The sequence below is a fragment of the Phyllobates terribilis genome, unplaced genomic scaffold, assembly GCF_046119375.1.
Source record: "Phyllobates terribilis strain yellow unplaced genomic scaffold, ASM4611937v1 Scaffold_10__3_contigs__length_209671492, whole genome shotgun sequence".
Taxonomy (NCBI): Eukaryota; Metazoa; Chordata; class Amphibia; order Anura; family Dendrobatidae; genus Phyllobates; species Phyllobates terribilis.
Window position 1 is genome coordinate 160,025,101 of NW_027362770.1, and position 7,393 is coordinate 160,032,493.

Sequence of the window (7,393 nt, forward strand, 5' to 3'; positions counted from 1 at the left end):
ACTTTGTGTATGTAGTGCTCTGTCCCTCTATATAAGGAAGTTCTTCAGAAGCTGCGGAACATATTACATGAAAATTGTATTCCAGACGCTGCCGAACATTTAATGCACCCTTCTGGTGCAGTAGTATCACATTCTCTGCTGCAGAAAAATCATAATACTCACCTCAGCTGCTGTAGAACATCTTAATACACATATCAGATGCTGCAGAACATCCTAATACACATCTCAGATGCTGTAGAACATCTTAATACTCACCTCTGATGCTGGCAATCTGGAGATATAATCCCTCCTTTAGATCAATTTTCACAGGTTGGGAAATATGGGCGTAATATGACTATGAAGCAGCTAAATATTAAAACCCAGAACACGTTCCCTTTATATGAAAGCAGGACATTCTTCTTTGTTTGTCTTGCAGATGAAAAAACATAAAGTCAAAATGTGACGCTGCCCTGCACTCATTCTACCAACAAAGAAGACTACACGGTGTGCTGGGGGCTGGGCAGCTGTTGGGAGTTTAGGTGTTTGCATCCTATCCTCTGGAGTAACGGCAACGTGACCAAGAAGACGTCTGACAAATATGAGTTATTGGGCAACATCAAAAAGGGGAATATGTCAGTAGCCATCACCAGGTTGACTAAAGAAGATGAAGGAAATTACTGCTGCAGTGTGACATCTCCATATCCATCCGATAGCGTGACAAAAGAAATCATTCTAAAGATGTTGGAAAGTAAGAAACATTTCTTTGTATGTTACATAGGAAAGTGATTTAGACAGATGTCCAGTCGTGGTCGTCTACCTCTCTTTGGTCACCGATGCCATCTCTTCAAAAGCATCCTCGACATCTCCAGCGTGGACCAGTTCCAGCATTTTATGACATTGCGGTGCCTAGTCCATGCTGGAGATGCCGAAGATGCCACCCGCTTCAAGCACCGATTATGCCTTTGAAGTATCCACATATGTGACCAGACATAAGAAGACGGCTAGACCGAATTGGGTCTGCGCCGTAAGACTGGTTATTCTTAGGTAAGACAATTTTTTGCAATTTTTAACTACTTTCAAGCCCCCCATAAACCAACAAAATGGCAATTTTCCTGGTTTTGACTGAAGCTAATCACAAAATATTAGTATTCCCCAGCCCCTCTGCCTGTCTCCGGTCTGCAATTCCCTGGTCCCTCTGCCTGCTTCCGGTCTGTGATTCCACTGCCACGCCGCTTGCCTCCGGTCTGTGATTCCCCGGTCCCTCCGCCTGCCTCCAGTCTGTGATTCCTCGGCCCCTTCACCTGATTCTGGTCTGTGATTTCCAGGCCCCTTTGCCTGCATCCGGTCTGTAATTCCCTGGCCCCTTCGCCTGCCTCCGGTCTGTGATTCCCCGGCCCCTTCGCCTGCCTCCGGTCTGTGATTCCCTGGCCCCTTCGCCTGCCTCTGGTCTGTGATACCCTGGCCCCTCCACCTGCCTTCATCTGTGATTCTCTGGCTCCTCCACCTGCCTCCGGTCTGTGATTCCCCGGCCCCTTCACCTGCCTCTGGTCTGTGATTCCCCGACCCCTTCGCCTGCGTCCGGTCTGTGATTCCCCAGCCCCTCTGCCTGCCTCCGGTCTGTGATTCCCCGGCACCTCTGCCTGCCTCCAGTCTGTGATTCCCCGGCCCCTCCGCCTGCCTCCAGTCTGTGATTTCCCGGCCCCTTCGCCTGCCTCTGGTCTGTGATACCCTGGCCCCTCCACCTGCCTTCATCTGTGATTCTCTGGCCCCTTCACCTGCCTCTGGTCTGTGATTCCCCGACCCCTTCGCCTGCCTCCGGTCTGAGACTCCCTGGCCCCCTGCTTCCATCTGGTCTGTGAGTCCCCGGCCCCTCTGTCTGCCTCTGGTCTGTGATTCCCCGGCCCCTCTGCTTGCCTTCGGTAGGTGATTCCCTGGCCCCTTCGCCTTCCTCCGGTAAGTGATTCCACGGCACCTTTGCCTGCCTCCAGTAGGTGATTCACCAGCCCCTCTGCTTCCCTCTGGTCTGTGATTTCCCTACCCCTTTGCTTCCCTCCGGTCTGTGATTCCCTGACCCCTCCGCCTGCCTCTGGTCTGTGATTCCCCGGTCCCTCTGCTTGCCTTCGGTAGGTTATTCCCTGGCACCTTCGCCTGCCTCCGGTCTGAAACTCCCTGGCCCTCTGCTTCCATCTGGTCTGTGATTCCCCGGCCACTCTGTCTGCCTCCGGTCTGTGATTCCCCGGCCTCTTCACCTGCCTCCAGTCTGTGATTCCCCGACCCCTTCGCCTGCCTCTGCTCTGTGATTCCCCGGCCCCTCTGCCTGCCTCCGGTCTGTGATTCCCCAGCACCTCTGCCTGCCTCCGGTCTGTGATTCCCCGGCCCCTCCTCCTGCCTCCGGTCTGTGATTCCCCGGCCCCTTCGCCTGCCTCCGGTCTGTGATTCCTCTGCCCCTCTGCCTGCCTTTGGTCTGAGACTCCCTGGCCCTCTGCTTCCATCTGGTCTGTGTTTCCCCGGCCCCTTTGTCTGCCTCTGGTCTGTGATTCCCCGACCCCTCTGCTTGCCTTCGGTAGGTGATTCCCCGGCCCCTTCGCCTTCCTCCGGTAGGTGATTCCACGGCACCTTTGACTGCCTCCAGTAGGTGATTCACCAGCCCCTCTGCTACCCTCTGGTCTGTGATTTCCCTGCCCTTTGCTTCCCTCTGGTCTGTGATTCCCCGGCCCCTCCGCCTGCCTCTGGTCTGTGATTCCCAGGTCCCTCTGCTTGACTTCGGTAGGTTATTCCCTGGCACCTTCGCCTGCCTCCGGTCTGAGACTCCCTGGCCCTCTGCTTCCATCTGGTCTGTGTTTCCCCAGCCCCTCTGTCTGCCTCTGGTCTGTGATTCCCCGAACCCTCTGCTTGCCTTCGGTAGGTGATTCCCCAGCCCCTTCGACTGCCTCCGGTAGGTGATTCCACGACACCTTTGACTGCCTCCAGTAGGTGATTCACCGGCCCCTCTGCTTCCCTCTGGTCTGTGATTTCCCTGCCCCTTTGCTTCCCTCTGGTCTGTGATTCCCCGGCCCCTCCGCCTGCCTCCGGTCTGTGATTCCCAGGTCCCTCTGCTTGCCTTCGGTAGGTTATTCCCTGGTACCTTCGCCTGCCTTCGGTCTGAGACTCCCTGGCCCTCTGCTTCCATCTGGTCTGTGATTCCCCGGCCCCTCTGTCTGCCTCTGGTCTGTGATTCCCTGGCCCCTCCGCCTGCGTCCGGTCTGTGATTCCCAGGTCCCTCTGCTTGCCTTCGGTAGGTTATTCCCTGGTACCTTCGCCTGCCTCCGGTCTGAGACTCCCTGGCCCTCTGCTTCCATCTGGTCTGTGTTTCCCCGGCCCCTCTGTCTGCCTCTGGTCTGTGATTCCCCGACCCCTCTGCTTGCCTTCGGTAGGTGATTCCCCGGCCCCTTCGCCTTCCTCCGGTAGGTGATTCCACGGCACCTTTGACTGCCTCCAGTAGGTGATTCACCAGCCCCTCTGCTTCCCTCTGGTCTGTGATTTCCCTGCCCCTTTGCTTCCCTCTGGTCTGTGATTCCCCGGCCCCTCCGCCTGCCTCTGGTCTGTGATTCCCAGGTCCCTCTGCTTGACTTCGGTAGGTTATTCCCTGGCACCTTCGCCTGCCTCCGGTCTGAGACTCCCTGGCCCTCTGCTTCCATCTGGTCTGTGTTTCCCCGGCCCCTCTGTCTGCCTCTGGTCTGTGATTCCCCGAACCCTCTGCTTGCCTTCGGTAGGTGATTCCCCGGCCCCTTCGCCTTCCTCCGGTAGGTGATTCCACGACACCTTTGACTGCCTCCAGTAGGTGATTCACCGGCCCCTCTGCTTCCCTCTGGTCTGTGATTTCCCTGCCCCTTTGCTTCCCTCTGGTCTGTGATTCCCCGGCCCCTCCGCCTGCCTCCGGTCTGTGATTCCCAGGTCCCTCTGCTTGCCTTCGGTAGGTTATTCCCTGGTACCTTCGTCTGCCTTCGGTCTGAGACTCCCTGGCCCTCTGCTTCCATCTGGTCTGTGATTCCCCGGCCCCTCTGTCTGCCTCTGGTCTGTGATTCCCTGGCCCCTCCGCCTGCGTCCGGTCTGTGATTCCCAGGTCCCTCTGCTTGCCTTCGGTAGGTTATTCCCTGGTACCTTCGCCTGCCTCCGGTCTGAGACTCCCTGGCCCTCGGCTTCCATCTGGTCTGTGATTCCCCGGCCCCTCCGCCTGCCTCTGGTCTGTGATTCCCTGGCCCCTCTGCCTGCATCCGGTCTGTGAATGATAGGTCACTGCTGAGATTTCAAACAAAGGTGGCAGGGCATTCGTAGACTGGAGGCAGGTAGAGGGCCGGGAAATCACAGACAGGGAGGAGAACACCCAGTGCACAGTCCGGCCTCTGTGCACTGAACTCTAGCTATCAAAAAACTTCAAATGGTGATTAAAAAACAAAAACAAAGCGGATTTCTTCACCAAAGGTATAAATTTAATTTGCATTACAGCGCCATTACAGCCATGTCTTTATTTTCCATTACAAATTCATGCTGACACGTTCTATTTAATAATATATAAAATTGGCCTGATTGTCTTTTTTTTTCCTTCTCTCCACGCTCGGGGTGTATAGATGATGCCAGAAGCAAATGGATCGGAAACATGATTAGAGGGATATTTATCTCTCTGTTACCAGTTTTGGTAGTAATCCTATATAAATGTAAGTTTCGTTTAAGCTCCATATTTTCCTGCTCTAGCTGTATCCTCATTCTGTTTTCACGTCACTAAAACGGGCAAAAAAACTGCAAAGTTCTTCAAACGCAAATACATGGCATATATGGAAAAATACGCCATGTAAATTGTGATGATCTTGCCGAGACACACTCTTCTTGTGTTAAACAACTTTTTCTTGACAGAACTGTACAACACAGCACCTAGACACCAGTCTATCACCATTTAAAGGAGTTACCCAGGACTAATTTTTTTTTTTACTAGGGGCCTAAGAACTAACAGGCAGGTAGTTGTTACTTACCTGCCTGTTGTGCCCGGCGATGATCTCTGCCAGCACAGAGCGGTCACAGACCGCTCTTGTTGGTGATTCAGCGGCTTCCGCAACGTCGACAGTGCAGCGACTTCTCTTCTGCTCTGCTCTGTTGATGAGGTGTTACTACCGATGTCATTCTGATTGACAGCCAGCTCCCTGATGCCTAACCGCAGGGAACCAGCTATCAATCAGCATGACACCCTGTCGACAGAGAAGCCCGGAAGAAGAGCTGCTCTGTTGACATGGAGCAACTGATTCGCCGGCAGGAGCAGTCACTGACCGCTCTGAGCTGGTGCTAGGTAGAACAGACAGGTATATAATAGTCATGGATAATCACTTTAATTTCATTTATATTGTTCAAATCGCTATCTTGTTTTAACATTCACATCTCCTTTTATTTGTAGATTGTTCCCTGCAGTCCTAATGACCAAAAGAACCTGGAGAGTATAATAAATGATTAATATTCAGAGATTAGGAAAAAATGAAAATTAAATTTGTGACTTAAAACGTTTCTTCCAAGAAAGCCAATAGGATAAGGAAAAATGAAGTCCTGTTCTTCGGTCATTTGAGATTGGCTGCAGCAGTCAGGTCATTGGAATAGCGTATCATCATTGACACATCCGATAATGTGTCATTACAGTCATCTGACAGCTGCAGACCTCATCTTTGAGGTTGACTGACTTTATTATTTTTAAGTCATCTATGTCCTTTCAACACATCTGAAGCAAATTAATTTCATCTGTTCTGAAGTGCAAAACAAACTAAAACTCAAGTGCCCATGTCTCCACACAATAGTGAATCAAGTAAGTGCTTGACATCACCCTTCAAGAGTCATCAATCAAAAACACTATCACACAATGTTGAAAGAAGAGAAGAATAAAGGCAAGTAAAAAAGGATGATTAAGAAAGAGAAAAATTAATAAAAAATTTTTGAAACAAAATACTTTTGCACGTGTGGCAACAACACAGAGATAACTGACTCGCCCCCTGGGCCGTGTGGGGAATCCGGAACCGGGCCTCTGGTGGGATGCTGGGGGTGGTAGTCTCAGTGTGGCGGCGACCCGGTCCGTGGCTCAGGGTGGTCAAACCAGTGGCAGTCTTAGTGCAATAACAAATGTCCGACTACGCCACCCGTGGATTGCGGTCAGTGGGAACCGCCGCTGTGGTGCAGACCGCTGAGGCTGATGCTGTATGCGCAGCCAAGTATGGAATAACTCTCCACGGGAGAAGTATTGCCTCAGGGCAGCTAATGTGGATGATGGGAGTGATGGTGTGAGCGTCCCAGTACTAATGGTGCTGGTGCGGTGATGAAACACAGAGACGTGTGGTTGCAGTTTCCAATGCTTTACTCACAGTTGTTATTCGTGCCAATCCTGCAAGCGATGACTGCCCAAGCCGTGCTGCGTCCACCAGGCAGGGGACTCGACCAACTCCCAGGCAATTCCAGAGCGTGGCACAGGGCTCCCTTCTTTTCCTTTCTCTGGCCGTCCCCACCAGTGACCCACCTTTGTCCAGCTTCCTCGGGCCTTCTATTGGCGAAACCTATCTCCGGTTTCCCTGACCCTATATGGTATGCTTTCCTGGTGGATGTAGTGAGGGGTCGCACCAAGATGTGGTCACAACCTCCGGTCTTTGGCTGAGGAATTTGTTGCCTCCACCAATTTGGGTTCCGGTACCCTGCTCTGCCAGCCCTTCACCCACAATCTCCTGGGTCCTTAGGGTTCCCTCTGTCCTCGTGTCTCTGGGCCTTTCTTGATGTTCTTGTTCCTTTCTTACTTTCCTTTCTGTTCCTTCTTCCCTCTCTCTCTCTCTGGCCCCGGCCTCCTGACAAGGCCTGCCTGGGGAGCAGAGCCCATGCAGCAGCTCTGCTCCTTGTCACTCCTCCTCAGACTGAACTCCTCTCTGAACTCACACTGTCCTAAGATGGTGCCCACCTTTTATACCTCCCTCTAGCACCCGAGCCCAGGTGACTAGCAACCAATGGGCTCCTACCTATGCCCAGAGACCCACCCCTATCTGCTCCTACACCACTGGGTTTTCCTCCCCCTCCCCACTCCAGCCAGGGACAGAAGCTGTCGTGCCTGCACTTCTGTGGGAGCACCGTTGAGCTGTCCCTCGGAAATGGGGTGTGTGTGGTGCATGCAGCTAAACGAGTCCTGGTCCACACTCCATCCTTACCCGGGAGTGGAATATCACACCTCTGGGTTGAGGTGCAATACCCTTGTAGCAGCCGAGCCCTCGGGGTGCTACATAACCAACTCATTCAAATATTATGTTGGACCAAGGGCTAATTCATAACCCACAAACATCTCATGGCATTGACAAATGAAATCCAAAAAGATCATAGTGAGATCAGGGCTGTGCCATATTGTTATATCACTAAATCATTGTCATTC

General features: G+C 52.6%; 1 long non-coding RNA gene across 1 annotated transcript in view; it reads left to right on the top strand.

Annotated features, from left to right (window-relative positions):
- LOC141164187 (uncharacterized) overlaps positions 1 to 5,881 on the top strand; it is a 28,119-nt gene extending 22,238 nt beyond the window's left edge. Inside the window, exons 3-5 of the long non-coding RNA XR_012250867.1 lie at positions 416 to 727; positions 4,587 to 4,673; positions 5,402 to 5,881. This is a non-coding gene — a long non-coding RNA (uncharacterized lncRNA). The remainder of the gene's footprint in view (positions 1 to 415; positions 728 to 4,586; positions 4,674 to 5,401) is intronic.
- Positions 5,882 to 7,393: the final 1,512 nt, after the last annotated feature.